We start from the raw sequence: 19748 nt of genomic DNA on the forward strand, positions 1-19748 counted from the left end.
TACTTAAGTACTGCTACAGATGTACCAGCTTCTAACTCAACCTCTGATTCAGTCAGCTTCACATCATCCTAGTGGTCTAAATGGGGCAACTCTGTACTGGAGACAATAAATATAATATTAATTAATATGATATTAATATAACATTTCAAATCAACTCATTTTTAGACACACCCCCAACACTCTGACATCATTTACAGATGTCCCTTCTGACATCAGCTCAGTTGGTAGAGCATGGCGCTTGTAATGCCAGGGTAGTGGGTCAGATCAAGTAAAAATACTTTAAAATACCTTAAGTACTGGACCACCCATCACGTAGAATGTATGCACACATGACTGTAAGTCGCTTTGGATAAAATGGGGCAAGTACTGGAAACAATAAATATAATATTAATTAATATAATATTAATATAACATTTCAAATCCCCAACTCGTTTAGAACAGAGCAACACGGCATCAAAGGGCCTCTTTAAAGATTTTTAATTATCAGTATTTTTTAGACACAAATCAATCAAAAAAATATATTTTTTTAAATCACAGACCTGAAGCAAAATGTAGACAGAAAAAGATTTCAGCAAAACTAAACGCTTCACTACAACAATTAAACATTTATCATTTAGAGTCCAAATCGATGCATAAAATAACTGATTTCTGTTAAAGTATTTTTTTTAAATATGTAGACAGTTGAAAACAACAAAGAAATCACCTGAAGATGTACACAAGCAAGGCTGTTACCGGTATTGAGGAGTGTAACCATGGTAATACGGCAGTAGAACCTCGTCTGAGTTTGGGTCGGTCAGTGTAACCATGGTAATACTGCAGTAGAACCTAGTCTGAGTTTGGGTCGGTCAGTGTAACCATGGTAATACTGCAGTAGAACCTAGACTGTGTTTGGGTCGGTCAGTGTAACCATGGTAATACTGCAGTAGAACCTAGTCTGAGTTTGTGTCGGTCAGTGTAACCATGGTAATACCGCAGTAGAACCTCGTCTGAGTTTTGGGTCGGTCAGTGTAACCATGGTAATACAGTGTAACCATGGTGATACATGGTAATACTGCAGTAGAACCTCGTCTGAGTTTGTGTCGGTCAGTGTAACCATGGTGATACCGCAGTAGAACCTCGTCTGAGTTTGGGTCGGTCAGTGTAACCATGGTGATACCGCAGTAGGGGTCGGTAAGTGTATTCAGAGCATGAACATATCCTGAGTTAGTAAAGAAATACGAAATGTAATAGATTTGATTCATCAGGAGGGGAGGGGAGGGTCCCCAGAGAGGTGAGACTACACCATCTAGACTAGTGTCAGTCATCAGGAGGGGAGGGGAGTGTCCCCAGAGAGGTGAGACTACACCATCTAGACTAGTGTCAGTAATCAGGAGGGGAAGGGAGGGTCCCCAGAGAGGTGAGACTACACCATCTAGACTAGTGTCAGTCATCAGGAGGGGGGGGGGAGTGTCCCCAGAGAGGTGAGACTACACCATCTAGACTAGTGTCAGTCATCAGGAGGGGAGGGGAGTGTCCCCAGAGAGGTGAGACTACACCATCTAGACTAGTGTCAGTCATCAGGAGGGGAGGGGAGGGTCCCCAGAGAGGTGAGACTACACCATCTAGACTAGTGTCAGTCATCAGGAGGGGGAGGGGAGTGTCCCCAGAGAGGTGAGACTACACCATCTAGACTAGTGTCAGTCATCAGGAGGGGAGGGGAGGGTCCCCAGAGAGGTGAGACTACACCATCTAGACTAGTGTCAGTCATCAGGAGGGGAGGGGAGGGTCCCCAGAGAGGTGAGACTACACCATCTAGACTAGTGTCAGTCATCAGGAGGGGAGGGAGTGTCCCCAGAGAGGTGAGACTACACCATCTAGACTAGTGTCAGTCATCAGGAGGGGGGAGGGAGTGTCCCCAGAGAGGTGAGACTACACCATCTAGACTAGTGTCAGTCATCAGGAGGGGAGGGAGTGTCCCCAGAGAGGTGAGACTACACCATCTAGACTAGTGTCAGTCATCAGGAGGGGGGGAGGGTCCCCAGAGAGGTGAGACTACACCATCTAGACTAGTGTCAGTCATCAGGAGGGGAGGGGAGGTCCCCAGAGAGGTGAGACTACACCATCTAGACTAGTGTCAGTCATCAGGAGGGGAGGGGAGGTCCCCAGAGAGGTGAGACTACACCATCTAGACTAGTGTCAGTCATCAGGAGGGGAGGGGAGTGTCCCCAGAGAGGTGAGACTACACCATCTAGACTAGTGTCAGTCATCAGGAGGGGGGGAGTGTCCCCAGAGAGGTGAGACTACACCATCTAGACTAGTGTCAGTCATCAGGAGGGGGGAGTGTCCCCAGAGAGGTGAGACTACACCATCTAGACTAGTGTCAGTCATCAGGAGGGGAGGGGAGGGTCCCCAGAGAGGTGAGACTACACCATCTAGACTAGTGTCAGTCATCAGGAGGGGAGGGAGTGTCCCCAGAGAGGTGAGACTACACCATCTAGACTAGTGTCAGTCATCAGGAGGGGGAGGGGAGTGTCCCCAGAGAGGTGAGACTACACCATCTAGACTAGTGTCAGTCATCAGGAGGAGGGGAGTGTCCCCAGAGAGGTGAGACTACACCATCTAGACTAGTGTCAGTCATCAGGAGGGGAGGGGAGTGTCCCCAGAGAGGTGAGACTACACCATCTAGACTAGTGTCAGTCATCAGGAGGGGGAGGGGAGTGTCCCCAGAGAGGTGAGACTACACCATCTAGACTAGTGTCAGTCATCAGGAGGGGAGGGAGTGTCCCCAGAGAGGTGAGACTACACCATCTAGACTAGTGTCAGTCATCAGGAGGGGAGGGAGTGTCCCCAGAGAGGTGAGACTACACCATCTAGACTAGTGTCAGTCATCAGGAGGGGAGGGGAGTGTCCCCAGAGAGGTGAGACTACACCATCTAGACTAGTGTCAGTCATCAGGAGGGGAGGGAGGGTCCCCAGAGAGGTGAGACTACACCATCTAGACTAGTGTCAGTCATCAGGAGGAGGGGAGTGTCCCCAGAGAGGTGAGACTACACCATCTAGACTAGTGTCAGTCATCAGGAGGGGAGGGAGTGTCCCCAGAGAGGTGAGACTACACCATCTAGACTAGTGTCAGTCATCAGGAGGGGGAGGGAGTGTCCCCAGAGAGGTGAGACTACACCATCTAGACTAGTGTCAGTCATCAGGGGGGGAGTGTCCCCAGAGAGGTGAGACTACACCATCTAGACTAGTGTCAGTCATCAGGAGGAGGGGGTCCCCAGAGAGGTGAGACTACACCATCTAGACTAGTGTCAGTCATCAGGAGGAGGGAGGGTCCCCAGAGAGGTGAGACTACACCATCTAGACTAGTGTCAGTCATCAGGGGGAGGGGAGGGTCCCCAGAGAGGTGAGACTACACCATCTAGACTAGTGTCAGTCATCAGGAGGGGAGGGGAGGGGAGTGTCCCCAGAGAGGTGAGACTACACCATCTAGACTAGTGTCAGTCATCAGGAGGGGAGGGGAGTGTCCCCAGAGAGGTGAGACTACACCATCTAGACTAGTGTCAGTCATCAGGAGGGGAGGGGAGGGGGGGGAGTGTCCCCAGAGAGGTGAGACTACACCATCTAGACTAGTGTCAGTCATCAGGAGGGGAGGGGAGGGTCCCCAGAGAGGTGAGACTACACCATCTAGACTAGTGTCAGTCATCAGGAGGGGAGGGGAGGGTCCCCAGAGAGGTGAGACTACACCATCTAGACTAGTGTCAGTCATCAGGAGGGGAGGGGAGGGGAGTGTCCCCAGAGAGGTGAGACTACACCATCTAGACTAGTGTCAGTCATCAGGAGGGGAGGGGAGTGTCCCCAGAGAGGTGAGACTACACCATCTAGACTAGTGTCAGTCATCAGGAGGGGAGGGGAGTGTCCCCAGAGAGGTGAGACTACACCATCTAGACTAGTGTCAGTCATCAGGAGGGGAGGGGAGTGTCCCCAGAGAGGTGAGACTACACCATCTAGACTAGTGTCAGTCATCAGGAGGGGAGGGGGAGTGTCCCCAGAGAGGTGAGACTACACCATCTAGACTAGTGTCAGTCATCAGGAGGGGAGGGGAGTGTCCCCAGAGAGGTGAGACTACACCATCTAGACTAGTGTCAGTCATCAGGAGGGGAGGGGAGTGTCCCCAGAGAGGTGAGACTACACCATCTAGACTAGTGTCAGTCATCAGGAGGGGAGGGAGTGTCCCCAGAGAGGTGAGACTACACCATCTAGACTAGTGTCAGTCATCAGGAGGGGAGGGAGTGTCCCCAGAGAGGTGAGACTACACCATCTAGACTAGTGTCAGTCATCAGGAGGGGAGGGGAGTGTCCCCAGAGAGGTGAGACTACACCATCTAGACTAGTGTCAGTCATCAGGAGGGGAGGGGAGTGTCCCCAGAGAGGTGAGACTACACCATCTAGACTAGTGTCAGTCATCAGGAGGGGAGGGGAGGTGTCCCCAGAGAGGTGAGACTACACCATCTAGACTAGTGTCAGTCATCAGGAGGAGGGGAGTGTCCCCAGAGAGGTGAGACTACACCATCTAGACTAGTGTCAGTCATCAGGAGGGGGGGGGGAGTGTCCCCAGAGAGGTGAGACTACACCATCTAGACTAGTGTCAGTCATCAGGAGGGGGAGGGGGAGTGTCCCCAGAGAGGTGAGACTACACCATCTAGACTAGTGTCAGTCATCAGGAGGGGAGGGGGGTCCCCAGAGAGGTGAGACTACACCATCTAGACTAGTGTCAGTCATCAGGAGGGAGGGGGGGAGTGTCCCCAGAGAGGTGAGACTACACCATCTAGACTAGTGTCAGTCATCAGGAGGGGAGGGGAGTGTCCCCAGAGAGGTGAGACTACACCATCTAGACTAGTGTCAGTCATCAGGAGGGGAGGGGAGTGTCCCCAGAGAGGTGAGACTACACCATCTAGACTAGTGTCAGTCATCAGGAGGGGGGGAGTGTCCCCAGAGAGGTGAGACTACACCACACCATCTAGACTAGTGTCAGTCATCAGGAGGGGGGGGGGAGTGTCCCCAGAGAGGTGAGACTACACCATCTAGACTAGTGTCAGTCATCAGGAGGGGAGGGAGTGTCCCCAGAGAGGTGAGACTACACCATCTAGACTAGTGTCAGTCATCAGGAGGGGAGGGGAGTGTCCCCAGAGAGGTGAGACTACACCATCTAGACTAGTGTCAGTCATCAGGAGGGGAGGAGTGTCCCCAGAGAGGTGAGACTACACCATCTAGACTAGTGTCAGTCATCAGGAGGGGAGGGAGTGTCCCCAGAGAGGTGAGACTACACCATCTAGACTAGTGTCAGTCATCAGGGGAGGGGAGGGAGAGGTCCCCAGAGAGGTGAGACTACACCATCTAGACTAGTGTCAGTCATCAGGAGGGGAGGGGAGTGTCCCCAGAGAGGTGAGACTACACCATCTAGACTAGTGTCAGTCATCAGGAGGGGAGGGGAGTGTCCCCAGAGAGGTGAGACTACACCATCTAGACTAGTGTCAGTCATCAGGAGGGGAGGGGAGTGTCCCCAGAGAGGTGAGACTACACCATCTAGACTAGTGTCAGTCATCAGGAGGGGAGTGTCCCCAGAGAGGTGAGACTACACCATCTAGACTAGTGTCAGTCATCAGGAGGGGAGGGAGTGTCCCCAGAGAGGTGAGACTACACCATCTAGACTAGTGTCAGTCATCAGGAGGGGAGGAGTGTCCCCAGAGAGGTGAGACTACACCATCTAGACTAGTGTCAGTCATCAGGAGGGAGGGGAGTGTCCCCAGAGAGGTGAGACTACACCATCTAGACTAGTGTCAGTCATCAGGAGGGGAGGGGAGTGTCCCCAGAGAGGTGAGACTACACCATCTAGACTAGTGTCAGTCATCAGGAGGGGAGGGAGTGTCCCCAGAGAGGTGAGACTACACCATCTAGACTAGTGTCAGTCATCAGGAGGGGAGGAGTGTCCCCAGAGAGGTGAGACTACACCATCTAGACTAGTGTCAGTCATCAGGAGGAGGGAGTGTCCCCAGAGAGGTGAGACTACACCATCTAGACTAGTGTCAGTCATCAGGGGGGAGGGAGTGTCCCCAGAGAGGTGAGACTACACCATCTAGACTAGTGTCAGTCATCAGGAGGGGAGGGAGTGTCCCCAGAGAGGTGAGACTACACCATCTAGACTAGTGTCAGTCATCAGGAGGGGAGGGGAGTGTCCCCAGAGAGGTGAGACTACACCATCTAGACTAGTGTCAGTCATCAGGAGGGGAGGAGTGTCCCCAGAGAGGTGAGACTACACCATCTAGACTAGTGTCAGTCATCAGGAGGAGGGGAGTGTCCCCAGAGAGGTGAGACTACACCATCTAGACTAGTGTCAGTCATCAGGAGGGGAGGGGAGTGTCCCCAGAGAGGTGAGACTACACCATCTAGACTAGTGTCAGTCATCAGGGGGGGGAGGGGAGTGTCCCCAGAGAGGTGAGACTACACCATCTAGACTAGTGTCAGTCATCAGGAGGGGAGGGGAGTGTCCCCAGAGAGGTGAGACTACACCATCTAGACTAGTGTCAGTCATCAGGAGGGGAGGGAGTGTCCCCAGAGAGGTGAGACTACACCATCTAGACTAGTGTCAGTCATCAGGAGGGGAGGGGAGTGTCCCCAGAGAGGTGAGACTACACCATCTAGACTAGTGTCAGTCATCAGGAGGGGAGGGAGTGTCCCCAGAGAGGTGAGACTACACCATCTAGACTAGTGTCAGTCATCAGGAGGGGAGGGGAGTGTCCCCAGAGAGGTGAGACTACACCATCTAGACTAGTGTCAGTCATCAGGAGGGGAGGGAGTGTCCCCAGAGAGGTGAGACTACACCATCTAGACTAGTGTCAGTCATCAGGAGGGGAGGGGAGTGTCCCCAGAGAGGTGAGACTACACCATCTAGACTAGTGTCAGTCATCAGGAGGGGAGGGGAGTGTCCCCAGAGAGGTGAGACTACACCATCTAGACTAGTGTCAGTCATCAGGAGGGGAGGGGGGAGTGTCCCCAGAGAGGTGAGACTACACCATCTAGACTAGTGTCAGTCATCAGGAGGGGAGGGAGTGTCCCCAGAGAGGTGAGACTACACCATCTAGACTAGTGTCAGTCATCAGGAGGGGAGGGGAGTGTCCCCAGAGAGGTGAGACTACACCATCTAGACTAGTGTCAGTCATCAGGAGGGGAGGGAGTGTCCCCAGAGAGGTGAGACTACACCATCTAGACTAGTGTCAGTCATCAGGAGGGGAGGGAGTGTCCCCAGAGAGGTGAGACTACACCATCTAGACTAGTGTCAGTCATCAGGAGGAGGGGAGTGTCCCCAGAGAGGTGAGACTACACCATCTAGACTAGTGTCAGTCATCAGGAGGGGAGGGAGTGTCCCCAGAGAGGTGAGACTACACCATCTAGACTAGTGTCAGTCATCAGGAGGGGAGGGGAGTGTCCCCAGAGAGGTGAGACTACACCATCTAGACTAGTGTCAGTCATCAGGAGGGGAGGGGAGGGGAGTGTCCCCAGAGAGGTGAGACTACACCATCTAGACTAGTGTCAGTCATCAGGAGGGGAGGGGAGTGTCCCCAGAGAGGTGAGACTACACCATCTAGACTAGTGTCAGTCATCAGGAGGGGAGGGGAGTGTCCCCAGAGAGGTGAGACTACACCATCTAGACTAGTGTCAGTCATCAGGAGGGGAGGGGAGTGTCCCCAGAGAGGTGAGACTACACCATCTAGACTAGTGTCAGTCATCAGGAGGGGAGGGGAGTGTCCCCAGAGAGGTGAGACTACACCATCTAGACTAGTGTCAGTCATCAGGAGGGGAGTGTCCCCAGAGAGGTGAGACTACACCATCTAGACTAGTGTCAGTCATCAGGAGGGGAGGGGAGTGTCCCCAGAGAGGTGAGACTACACCATCTAGACTAGTGTCAGTCATCAGGAGGGGAGGGGAGTGTCCCCAGAGAGGTGAGACTACACCATCTAGACTAGTGTCAGTCATCAGGAGGGGAGGGGAGTGTCCCCAGAGAGGTGAGACTACACCATCTAGACTAGTGTCAGTCATCAGGAGGGGGGGGAGGTGAGTCCCCAGAGAGGTGAGACTACACCATCTAGACTAGTGTCAGTCATCAGGAGGGGAGGGGAGTGTCCCCAGAGAGGTGAGACTACACCATCTAGACTAGTGTCAGTCATCAGGAGGGGAGGGGAGTGTCCCCAGAGAGGTGAGACTACACCATCTAGACTAGTGTCAGTCATCAGGAGGGGAGTGTCCCCAGAGAGGTGAGACTACACCATCTAGACTAGTGTCAGTCATCAGGAGGGGAGGGGAGTGTCCCCAGAGAGGTGAGACTACACCATCTAGACTAGTGTCAGTCATCAGGAGGGGAGGGGAGTGTCCCCAGAGAGGTGAGACTACACCATCTAGACTAGTGTCAGTCATCAGGAGGGGAGGGAGTGTCCCCAGAGAGGTGAGACTACACCATCTAGACTAGTGTCAGTCATCAGGAGGGGAGGGGAGGGGAGTGTCCCCAGAGAGGTGAGACTACACCATCTAGACTAGTGTCAGTCATCAGGAGGGGAGGGGAGTGTCCCCAGAGAGGTGAGACTACACCATCTAGACTAGTGTCAGTCATCAGGAGGGGAGGGGAGTGTCCCCAGAGAGGTGAGACTACACCATCTAGACTAGTGTCAGTCATCAGGAGGGGGGAGTGTCCCCAGAGAGGTGAGACTACACCATCTAGACTAGTGTCAGTCATCAGGAGGGGAGGGAGTGTCCCCAGAGAGGTGAGACTACACCATCTAGACTAGTGTCAGTCATCAGGAGGGGAGGGGAGTGTCCCCAGAGAGGTGAGACTACACCATCTAGACTAGTGTCAGTCATCAGGAGGGGAGGGGAGGGAGTGTCCCCAGAGAGGTGAGACTACACCATCTAGACTAGTGTCAGTCATCAGGAGACTACACCATCTAGACTAGGGAGGAGGGAGTGTCCCCAGAGAGGTGAGACTACACCATCTAGACTAGTGTCAGTCATCAGGAGGGGGGGAGTGTCCCCAGAGAGGTGAGACTACACCATCTAGACTAGTGTCAGTCATCAGGAGGGGAGGGGAGTGTCCCCAGAGAGGTGAGACTACACCATCTAGACTAGTGTCAGTCATCAGGAGGGGAGGAGTGTCCCCAGAGAGGTGAGACTACACCATCTAGACTAGTGTCAGTCATCAGGAGGGGAGGGAGTGTCCCCAGAGAGGTGAGACTACACCATCTAGACTAGTGTCAGTCATCAGGAGGGGAGGGGAGTGTCCCCAGAGAGGTGAGACTACACCATCTAGACTAGTGTCAGTCATCAGGAGGGGAGGGGAGTGTCCCCAGAGAGGTGAGACTACACCATCTAGACTAGTGTCAGTCATCAGGAGGGAGGGGAGTGTCCCCAGAGAGGTGAGACTACACCATCTAGACTAGTGTCAGTCATCAGGAGGGGAGGGAGTGTCCCCAGAGAGGTGAGACTACACCATCTAGACTAGTGTCAGTCATCAGGAGGGGGAGGGGAGTGTCCCCAGAGAGGTGAGACTACACCATCTAGACTAGTGTCAGTCATCAGGAGGGGAGGGGAGTGTCCCCAGAGAGGTGAGACTACACCATCTAGACTAGTGTCAGTCATCAGGAGGGGAGGGAGTGTCCCCAGAGAGGTGAGACTACACCATCTAGACTAGTGTCAGTCATCAGGAGGGGAGGGGGAGGGGGAGTGTCCCCAGAGAGGTGAGACTACACCATCTAGACTAGTGTCAGTCATCAGGAGGGGAGGGGAGGGTCCCCAGAGAGGTGAGACTACACCATCTAGACTAGTGTCAGTCATCAGGAGGGGAGTGTCCCCAGAGAGGTGAGACTACACCATCTAGACTAGTGTCAGTCATCAGGAGGGGAGGGGAGTGTCCCCAGAGAGGTGAGACTACACCATCTAGACTAGTGTCAGTCATCAGGAGGGGAGGGGAGTGTCCCCAGAGAGGTGAGACTACACCATCTAGACTAGTGTCAGTCATCAGGAGGGGAGGGGAGTGTCCCCAGAGAGGTGAGACTACACCATCTAGACTAGTGTCAGTCATCAGGAGGGGAGGGGAGTGTCCCCAGAGAGGTGAGACTACACCATCTAGACTAGTGTCAGTCATCAGGAGGGGAGGGGAGTGTCCCCAGAGAGGTGAGACTACACCATCTAGACTAGTGTCAGTCATCAGGAGGGGAGGGGAGGGGAGTGTCCCCAGAGAGGTGAGACTACACCATCTAGACTAGTGTCAGTCATCAGGAGGGGAGGGGAGTGTCCCCAGAGAGGTGAGACTACACCATCTAGACTAGTGTCAGTCATCAGGAGGGGAGTGTCCCCAGAGAGGTGAGACTACACCATCTAGACTAGTGTCAGTCATCAGGAGGGGAGGGGAGTGTCCCCAGAGAGGTGAGACTACACCATCTAGACTAGTGTCAGTCATCAGGAGGGGAGGGGAGTGTCCCCAGAGAGGTGAGACTACACCATCTAGACTAGTGTCAGTCATCAGGAGGGGAGGGGGGGAGTGTCCCCAGAGAGGTGAGACTACACCATCTAGACTAGTGTCAGTCATCAGGAGGAGGGGAGGGAGGGGGAGTGTCCCCAGAGAGGTGAGACTACACCATCTAGACTAGTGTCAGTCATCAGGAGGGGAGGGGAGTGTCCCCAGAGAGGTGAGACTACACCATCTAGACTAGTGTCAGTCATCAGGAGGGGAGGGAGTGTCCCCAGAGAGGTGAGACTACACCATCTAGACTAGTGTCAGTCATCAGGAGGGGGGAGGGAGTGTCCCCAGAGAGGTGAGACTACACCATCTAGACTAGTGTCAGTCATCAGGAGGAGGGGAGTGTCCCCAGAGAGGTGAGACTACACCATCTAGACTAGTGTCAGTCATCAGGGGGGGGAGTGTCCCCAGAGAGGTGAGACTACACCATCTAGACTAGTGTCAGTCATCAGGAGGGGAGGGGAGTGTCCCCAGAGAGGTGAGACTACACCATCTAGACTAGTGTCAGTCATCAGGAGGAGGGAGTGTCCCCAGAGAGGTGAGACTACACCATCTAGACTAGTGTCAGTCATCAGGAGGGGAGGAGTGTCCCCAGAGAGGTGAGACTACACCATCTAGACTAGTGTCAGTCATCAGGAGGGGAGGGGAGTGTCCCCAGAGAGGTGAGACTACACCATCTAGACTAGTGTCAGTCATCAGGAGGGGGGAGTGTCCCCAGAGAGGTGAGACTACACCATCTAGACTAGTGTCAGTCATCAGGAGGGGGGAGTGTCCCCAGAGAGGTGAGACTACACCATCTAGACTAGTGTCAGTCATCAGGAGGGGAGGGGAGTGTCCCCAGAGAGGTGAGACTACACCATCTAGACTAGTGTCAGTCATCAGGAGGTGAGGAGGAGGAGGGAGTGTCCCCAGAGAGGTGAGACTACACCATCTAGACTAGTGTCAGTCATCAGGAGGGGAGGGGAGTGTCCCCAGAGAGGTGAGACTACACCATCTAGACTAGTGTCAGTCATCAGGAGGGGAGAGGGAGTGTCCCCAGAGAGGTGAGACTACACCATCTAGACTAGTGTCAGTCATCAGGAGGGGAGGGGAGTGTCCCCAGAGAGGTGAGACTACACCATCTAGACTAGTGTCAGTCATCAGGAGGGGAGGGAGTGTCCCCAGAGAGGTGAGACTACACCATCTAGACTAGTGTCAGTCATCAGGAGGGGAGGGAGTGTCCCCAGAGAGGTGAGACTACACCATCTAGACTAGTGTCAGTCATCAGGAGGGGAGGGAGTGTCCCCAGAGAGGTGAGACTACACCATCTAGACTAGTGTCAGTCATCAGGAGGGGAGGGGTGTCCCCAGAGAGGTGAGACTACACCATCTAGACTAGTGTCAGTCATCAGGAGGGGAGGGAGTGTCCCCAGAGAGGTGAGACTACACCATCTAGACTAGTGTCAGTCATCAGGAGGGGAGGGGAGTGTCCCCAGAGAGGTGAGACTACACCATCTAGACTAGTGTCAGTCATCAGGAGGGGAGGGGGGAGTGTCCCCAGAGAGGTGAGACTACACCATCTAGACTAGTGTCAGTCATCAGGAGGGGAGGGGAGTGTCCCCAGAGAGGTGAGACTACACCATCTAGACTAGTGTCAGTCATCAGGAGGGGAGGGGAGTGTCCCCAGAGAGGTGAGACTACACCATCTAGACTAGTGTCAGTCATCAGGAGGGGAGGGGGGAGTGTCCCCAGAGAGGTGAGACTACACCATCTAGACTAGTGTCAGTCATCAGGAGGGGAGGGGAGTGTCCCCAGAGAGGTGAGACTACACCATCTAGACTAGTGTCAGTCATCAGGAGGGGAGGGAGTGTCCCCAGAGAGGTGAGACTACACCATCTAGACTAGTGTCAGTCATCAGGAGGGGAGGGAGGAGTGTCCCCAGAGAGGTGAGACTACACCATCTAGACTAGTGTCAGTCATCAGGAGGGGAGGGAGTGTCCCCAGAGAGGTGAGACTACACCATCTAGACTAGTGTCAGTCATCAGGAGGAGGGGAGTGTCCCCAGAGAGGTGAGACTACACCATCTAGACTAGTGTCAGTCATCAGGAGGGGAGGGGGGAGTGTCCCCAGAGAGGTGAGACTACACCATCTAGACTAGTGTCAGTCATCAGGAGGGGAGGGAGTGTCCCCAGAGAGGTGAGACTACACCATCTAGACTAGTGTCAGTCATCAGGAGGGGAGGGGAGTGTCCCCAGAGAGGTGAGACTACACCATCTAGACTAGTGTCAGTCATCAGGAGGGGGGGAGTGTCCCCAGAGAGGTGAGACTACACCATCTAGACTAGTGTCAGTCATCAGGAGGGGAGGGAGTGTCCCCAGAGAGGTGAGACTACACCATCTAGACTAGTGTCAGTCATCAGGAGGGGAGGGAGTGTCCCCAGAGAGGTGAGACTACACCATCTAGACTAGTGTCAGTCATCAGGAGGAGGGGAGGGTCCCCAGAGAGGTGAGACTACACCATCTAGACTAGTGTCAGTCATCAGGAGGGGGGGAGGGTCCCCAGAGAGGTGAGACTACACCATCTAGACTAGTGTCAGTCATCAGGAGGGGAGGGAGTGTCCCCAGAGAGGTGAGACTACACCATCTAGACTAGTGTCAGTCATCAGGAGGGGAGGGGAGTGTCCCCAGAGAGGTGAGACTACACCATCTAGACTAGTGTCAGTCATCAGGAGGGGAGGGGAGTGTCCCCAGAGAGGTGAGACTACACCATCTAGACTAGTGTCAGTCATCAGGAGGGGAGGGAGTGTCCCCAGAGAGGTGAGACTACACCATCTAGACTAGTGTCAGTCATCAGGAGGAGGGAGTGTCCCCAGAGAGGTGAGACTACACCATCTAGACTAGTGTCAGTCATCAGGAGGGGAGGGGGAGTGTCCCCAGAGAGGTGAGACTACACCATCTAGACTAGTGTCAGTCATCAGGAGGGGAGGGGAGTGTCCCCAGAGAGGTGAGACTACACCATCTAGACTAGTGTCAGTCATCAGGAGGAGGAGTGTCCCCAGAGAGGTGAGACTACACCATCTAGACTAGTGTCAGTCATCAGGAGGGGAGGGAGTGTCCCCAGAGAGGTGAGACTACACCATCTAGACTAGTGTCAGTCATCAGGAGGGGAGGGGAGTGTCCCCAGAGAGGTGAGACTACACCATCTAGACTAGTGTCAGTCATCAGGAGGGGAGGGGAGTGTCCCCAGAGAGGTGAGACTACACCATCTAGACTAGTGTCAGTCATCAGGAGGGGAGGGAGGAGGAGTCCCCAGAGAGGTGAGACTACACCATCTAGACTAGTGTCAGTCATCAGGAGGGGAGGGAGTGTCCCCAGAGAGGTGAGACTACACCATCTAGACTAGTGTCAGTCATCAGGAGGGGAGGGGAGTGTCCCCAGAGAGGTGAGACTACACCATCTAGACTAGTGTCAGTCATCAGGAGGGGAGGGGAGTGTCCCCAGAGAGGTGAGACTACACCATCTAGACTAGTGTCAGTCATCAGGAGGGGAGGGGAGGGTCCCCAGAGAGGTGAGACTACACCATCTAGACTAGTGTCAGTCATCAGGAGGGGAGGGGAGTGTCCCCAGAGAGGTGAGACTACACCATCTAGACTAGTGTCAGTCATCAGGAGGGGAGGGGAGTGTCCCCAGAGAGGTGAGACTACACCATCTAGACTAGTGTCAGTCATCAGGAGGGGAGTGTCCCCAGAGAGGTGAGACTACACCATCTAGACTAGTGTCAGTCATCAGGAGGGGAGGGGAGTGTCCCCAGAGAGGTGAGACTACACCATCTAGACTAGTGTCAGTCATCAGGAGGGAGGGGAGTGTCCCCAGAGAGGTGAGACTACACCATCTAGACTAGTGTCAGTCATCAGGAGGGGAGGGAGTGTCCCCAGAGAGGTGAGACTACACCATCTAGACTAGTGTCAGTCATCAGGAGGAGTGTCCCCAGAGAGGTGAGACTACACCATCTAGACTAGTGTCAGTCATCAGGAGGGGAGGGAGTGTCCCCAGAGAGGTGAGACTACACCATCTAGACTAGTGTCAGTCATCAGGAGGGGAGGAGTGTCCCCAGAGAGGTGAGACTACACCATCTAGACTAGTGTCAGTCATCAGGAGGGGAGGGAGTGTCCCCAGAGAGGTGAGACTACACCATCTAGACTAGTGTCAGTCATCAGGAGGGGAGGGGAGTGTCCCCAGAGAGGTGAGACTACACCATCTAGACTAGTGTCAGTCATCAGGAGGGAGTGTCCCCAGAGAGGTGAGACTACACCATCTAGACTAGTGTCAGTCATCAGGAGGGGAGGGAGTGTCCCCAGAGAGGTGAGACTACACCATCTAGACTAGTGTCAGTCATCAGGAGGGGGGGGGGAGTGTCCCCAGAGAGGTGAGACTACACCATCTAGACTAGTGTCAGTCATCAGGAGGGGAGGGAGTGTCCCCAGAGAGGTGAGACTACACCATCTAGACTAGTGTCAGTCATCAGGAGGGGAGGGGAGTGTCCCCAGAGAGGTGAGACTACACCATCTAGACTAGTGTCAGTCATCAGGAGGGGAGGGGAGGGGAGTGTCCCCAGAGAGGTGAGACTACACCATCTAGACTAGTGTCAGTCATCAGGAGGGGAGGGGAGTGTCCCCAGAGAGGTGAGACTACACCATCTAGACTAGTGTCAGTCATCAGGAGGGGAGGGGAGGGGAGTGTCCCCAGAGAGGTGAGACTACACCATCTAGACTAGTGTCAGTCATCAGGAGGGGAGGGGAGTGTCCCCAGAGAGGTGAGACTACATATGATCACTGTCCCAAATGTCACCCTATATAGTACACTACTATAGACCCTATTCCCTATATAGTGGTACTACTATAGACCAGAGCCCTATTCCCTATATAGTGGTCAGTACTATAGACCAGAGCCCTATTCCCATATATAGTGGTACTACTATAGACCATATTCCCTATATAGTGGTACTACTATAGACCATATTCCCTATATAGTGGCACTACTATAGACCCTATTCCCTATATAGTGGTACTACTATAGACCAGAGCCCTATTCCCTATATAGTGGTACTACTATAGACCAGAACCCTATTCCCTATATAGTGGTACTACTATAGACCAGAACCCTATTCCCTATATAGTGGTACTACTATAGACCAGAGCCCTATTCCCTATATAGTGGTACTACTATAGACCAGAGCCCTATTCCCTATATAGTGGTACTACTATAGACCAGAACCCTATTCCCTATATAGTGGTACTACTATAGACCAGAACCCTATTCCCTATATAGTGGTACTACTATAGACCAGAGCCCTATTCCCTATATAGTGGTACTACTATAGACCAGAGCCCTATTCCCTATATAGTGGTACTACTATAGACCAGAGCCCTATTCCCTATATAGTGGTACTACTATAGACCAGAGCCCTATTCCCTATATAGTGGTACTACTATAGACCAGAGCCCTATTCCCTATATAGTGGTACTACTATAGACCAGAACCCTATTCCCTATATAGTCATTGCGCTAATGCTAGTTAGCAACTTCTTTCAAACTGCACACAGACATATACAAAATGGTATCCGACGAGTTCATCTGACTCTGGGGAAAATAGATCATATCCTGTAAGTGTCTCTTTAAAAATGCACCTTATAGGCTTCATAGTGTCTCTTAAACTCTGTAGGTTTAAGACAAGAGGATTCAGCGAGGGTGACAACAACACAAAGATGTCTCAGGTCCCGTTTAACAACAACAACAAAAATCCTTCTGTTCTAAACAGCAGTAAATGGCTTGTTGTTATCCTTCACAGGTCGTTGAGAAAGTAGAGGTTCATCTACTAGGAATCTGTCCATGTTCAGATCAGAGACGTTGTGAGACCAGAGACGTTGTGAGACCAGAGACGTTGTGAGACCAGAGACGTTGTGAGACCAGAGACGTTGTGAGACCAGAGACGCGTTGTGAGACCAGAGACGCTGTGAGACCAGAGACGCTGTGAGACCAGAGACGTTGTGAGACCAGAGACGTTGTGAGACCAGAGACGTTGTGAGACCAGAGACGTTGTGAGACCAGAGACGTTGTGAGACCAGAGACGTTGTGAGACCAGAGACGTTGTGAGACCAGAGACGCTGTGAGACCAGAGATGCTGTGAGACCAGAGACGCTGTGAGACCAGAGACGTTGTGAGACCAGAGACGTTGTGAGACCAGAGACGCTGTGAGACCAGAGACGCTGTGAGACCAGAGACGCTGTGAGACCAGAGACGCTGTGAGGCCAGAGACGCTGTGAGGCCAGAGACGCTGTGAGGCCAGAGACGCTGTGAGGCCAGAGACGCTGTGAGGCCAGAGACGCTGTGAGGCCAGAGACGCTGTGAGGCCAGAGACGCTGTGAGACCAGAGACGTTGTGAGACCAGAGACGCTGTGAGACCAGAGACGCTGTGAGACCAGAGACGTTGTGAGACCTGAGACGTTGTGAGACCTGAGACGCTGTGAGACCAGAGACGCTGTGAGACCAGAGACGCTGTGAGACCAGAGACGTTGTGAGACATTTACATTTAAGTCATTTAGCAGACGCTCTTATCCAGAGCGACTTACAAATTGGAGACCAGAGACGTTGTGAGACCAGAGACGTTGTGAGACCAGAGACGCTGTGAGACCAGAGACGCTGTGAGACCAGAGACGCTGTGAGGCCAGAGACGCTGTGAGGCCAGAGACGTTGTGAGACCAGAGACGTTGTGAGACCAGAGACGTTGTGAGACCAGAGACGTGAGACCAGAGACGTTGTGAGACCAGAGACGTTGTGAGACCAGAGACGTTGCGAGACCAGAGACGTTGCGAGACCAGAGACGTTGTGAGACCAGAGATAGACAGGCTGAGAGGTTAATGAAAGAGCAGCATAAAGTGGGAGGAATTACAGAAACCCCCCAACACCCTGACAATTGTGTTTTGGTCCAATAGCAACGGCTCCTTCTGAGATGCCCAATACCAGAGATGATAGAAAACAGAGAGAGAGAGATCAATAGCTAAATACAACGGCTCCTTCTGAGATGCCCAATACCAGAGATGATAGAAAACAGAGAGAGATGGGAGTTTACAGCAGCAGTGAGGAACATTTATAAGACCGAGGATCAACGCTGTATATAACGCCCTTTAACTAGGTCCAGTACAGTGGACTCTCTGGCCTAGTGGTTAGAGTGTAGAGGCGGCAGGGTAGCCTAGTGGTTAGAGTGTAGAGGAGGCAGGTAGCCTAGTGGTTAGAGTGAGGCGGTAGGGTAGCCTAGTGGTTAGAGTGTAGAGGAGGCAGGTAGTCTAGTGGTTAGAGTGTAGAGGAGGCAGGTAGTCTAGTGGTTAGAGTGTAGAGGAGGCAGGTAGACTAGTGGTTAGAGGAGGCAGGTAGACTAGTGGTTAGAGGAGGCAGGTAGCCTAGTGGTTAGAGTGTAGAGGAGGCAGGGTAGCCTAGTGGTTAGAGTGTAGAGGAGGCAGGTAGTCTAGTGGTTAGAGTGTAGAGGAGGCAGGTAGCCTAGTGGTTAGAGTGTAGAGGAGGCAGGTAGCCTAGTGGTTAGAGTGTAGAGGCGGCAGGGTAGCCTAGTGGTTAGAGTGTAGAGGCGGCAGGGTAGCCTAGTGGTTAAAGCGTTGGCCTAGTAACCGGAAGGTTGCAAGTTCAAACCCCGAGCTGACAAGGTACAAATCTGTCGTTCTGCCCCTGAACAGGCAGTTAACCCACTGTTCCTAGGCTGTCATTGAAAATAAGAATTTGTTCTTAACCGACTTGCCTGGTTAAATAAAGGTAAAATTAAATTTAAAAAACCAGGGACAAACTACCAGGTAGACATGGACAAGCCGCTGACCTGAAGATTGGATTTAAAATACACTTGACTTAGGGGATGACGCAGTGGTCCAAGGCAGATTCTGGGTTCGAGCCCGGGGTCTGTCGCAGGCGGCCGCGACCGGGAGGTCCATGGGCGCCATCCGGGTGAGGGGAGGTTTTGACCGGCTGGGATATCCTTGTCCCATCGCGCTCTAGCGACCCCTGTGACGGGCCCGGGCGTAGTGCACACCGACACGCTCACCAGGTGTAAACGGTGTTTCCTCCGACACATTGGTGCGGCTGGCTCCCCGGGTCGGATGTGCGCTGTGTCAAAGAAGCAGTTGGTTGGGGTCGTGTTTCATCAGGAGGGGGGACGCACGGCTCTCCGACCGGGGAGTTGCAGCGATGAGACAAGACTGTAACTACCAATCGGGGAGAAAAAAGGGGTCAAAATAAATTATACAAAAGACACCTGACGTTCTCGTTTTATAGTCTATTTCTGGGTAATAATATAACCTGGTCTGCATGGACACACAGTGACCTGGGTAATATAACCTGGTCTGCATGGACACACAGTGACCTGGGTAATATAACCTGGTCTGCATGGACACACAGTGACCTGGGTAATATAACCTGGTCTGCATGGACACACAGTGACCTGGGTAATATAACCTGGTCTGCATGGACACACAGTGACCTGGGTAATATAACCTGGTCTGCATGGACACACAGTGACCTGGGTAATATAACCTGGTCTGCATGGACACAGTGACCTGGGTAATATAACCTGGTCTGCATGGACACAGTGACCTGGGTAATAATATAACCTGGTCTGCATGGACACACAGTGACCTGGGTAATAATATAACCTGGTCTGCATGGACACAGTGACCTGGGTAATATAACCTGGTCTGCATGGACACAGTGACCTGGGTAATAATATAACCTGGTCTGCATGGACACAGTGACCTGGGTAATAATATAACCTGGTCTGCATGGACACAGTGACCTGGGTAATATAACCTGGTCTGCATGGACACAGTGACCTGGGTAATATAACCTGGTCTGCATGGACACACAGTGACCTGGGTAATAATATAACCTGGTCTGCATGGACACAGTGACCTGGGTAATAATATAACCTGGTCTGCATGGACACAGTGACCTGGGTAATAATATAACCTGGTCTGCATGGACACAGTGACCTGGGTAATATAACCTGGTCTGCATGGACACAGTGACCTGGGTAATATAACCTGGTCTGCATGGACACACAGTGACCTGGGTAATAATATAACCTGGTCTGCATGGACACACAGTGACCTGGGTAATATAACCTGGTCTGCATGGACACACAGTGACCTGGGTAATAATATAACCTGGTCTGC

General features: G+C 52.9%; 1 protein-coding gene and 3 long non-coding RNA genes across 47 annotated transcripts in view; 2 read left to right on the plus strand and 2 right to left on the minus strand.

Annotated features, from left to right (window-relative positions):
- Window positions 1–462: 462 nt before the first annotated feature.
- LOC127925170 (uncharacterized) lies at window positions 463–1430 on the minus strand. Of its 2 annotated transcripts, none has more exons than XR_008119973.1 (2): window positions 1064–1430; window positions 463–877 (listed from the first exon to the last, which is right to left on the minus strand). It is a non-coding gene; the product is annotated as an uncharacterized LOC127925170 (long non-coding RNA). The 2 variants fall into 2 exon arrangements; XR_008119974.1 differs by having other exon boundaries at window positions 463–929.
- On the plus strand, window positions 1186–15443 carry LOC127925171 (uncharacterized). 37 transcript variants are annotated; one of them, XR_008119979.1, is made up of 11 exons: window positions 1199–1270; window positions 1461–1586; window positions 1651–1776; window positions 3586–3779; window positions 7472–7539; window positions 8476–8669; window positions 9761–9881; window positions 10197–10385; window positions 14025–14271; window positions 15008–15138; window positions 15202–15443. It is a non-coding gene; the product is annotated as an uncharacterized LOC127925171 (long non-coding RNA). The 37 variants fall into 37 exon arrangements; XR_008119992.1 differs by lacking the exon at window positions 15008–15138 and having other exon boundaries at window positions 15139–15260; XR_008119989.1 differs by lacking the exons at window positions 15008–15138; window positions 15202–15443 and having other exon boundaries at window positions 14025–14087; window positions 14151–14364.
- A 1640-nt stretch (window positions 15444–17083) lies between these two features.
- Window positions 17084–19748, plus strand: part of LOC127925169 (uncharacterized) — a 42367-nt gene continuing 39702 nt past the window's right edge. Inside the window, exon 1 of the long non-coding RNA XR_008119972.1 lies at window positions 17084–17945. This is a non-coding gene — a long non-coding RNA (uncharacterized LOC127925169). The remainder of the gene's footprint in view (window positions 17946–19748) is intronic.
- lcorl (ligand dependent nuclear receptor corepressor-like) overlaps window positions 18860–19748 on the minus strand; it is a 50276-nt gene continuing 49387 nt past the window's right edge. Inside the window, exon 8 of one of the 7 annotated variants that reach the window (XM_052510008.1) lies at window positions 18860–18915. The gene's annotated coding sequence lies outside the window, so the exon portion shown is untranslated. Of the gene's footprint in view, window positions 19111–19640; window positions 19698–19748 lie in introns of those variants that run through there. The other 6 variants (XM_052509991.1, XM_052509975.1, XM_052509976.1 and 3 more) reach the window with 6 other exon arrangements.

Source organism: Oncorhynchus keta, unplaced genomic scaffold, assembly GCF_023373465.1.
Source record: "Oncorhynchus keta strain PuntledgeMale-10-30-2019 unplaced genomic scaffold, Oket_V2 Un_contig_5214_pilon_pilon, whole genome shotgun sequence".
Taxonomy (NCBI): domain Eukaryota; kingdom Metazoa; phylum Chordata; class Actinopteri; order Salmoniformes; family Salmonidae; genus Oncorhynchus; species Oncorhynchus keta.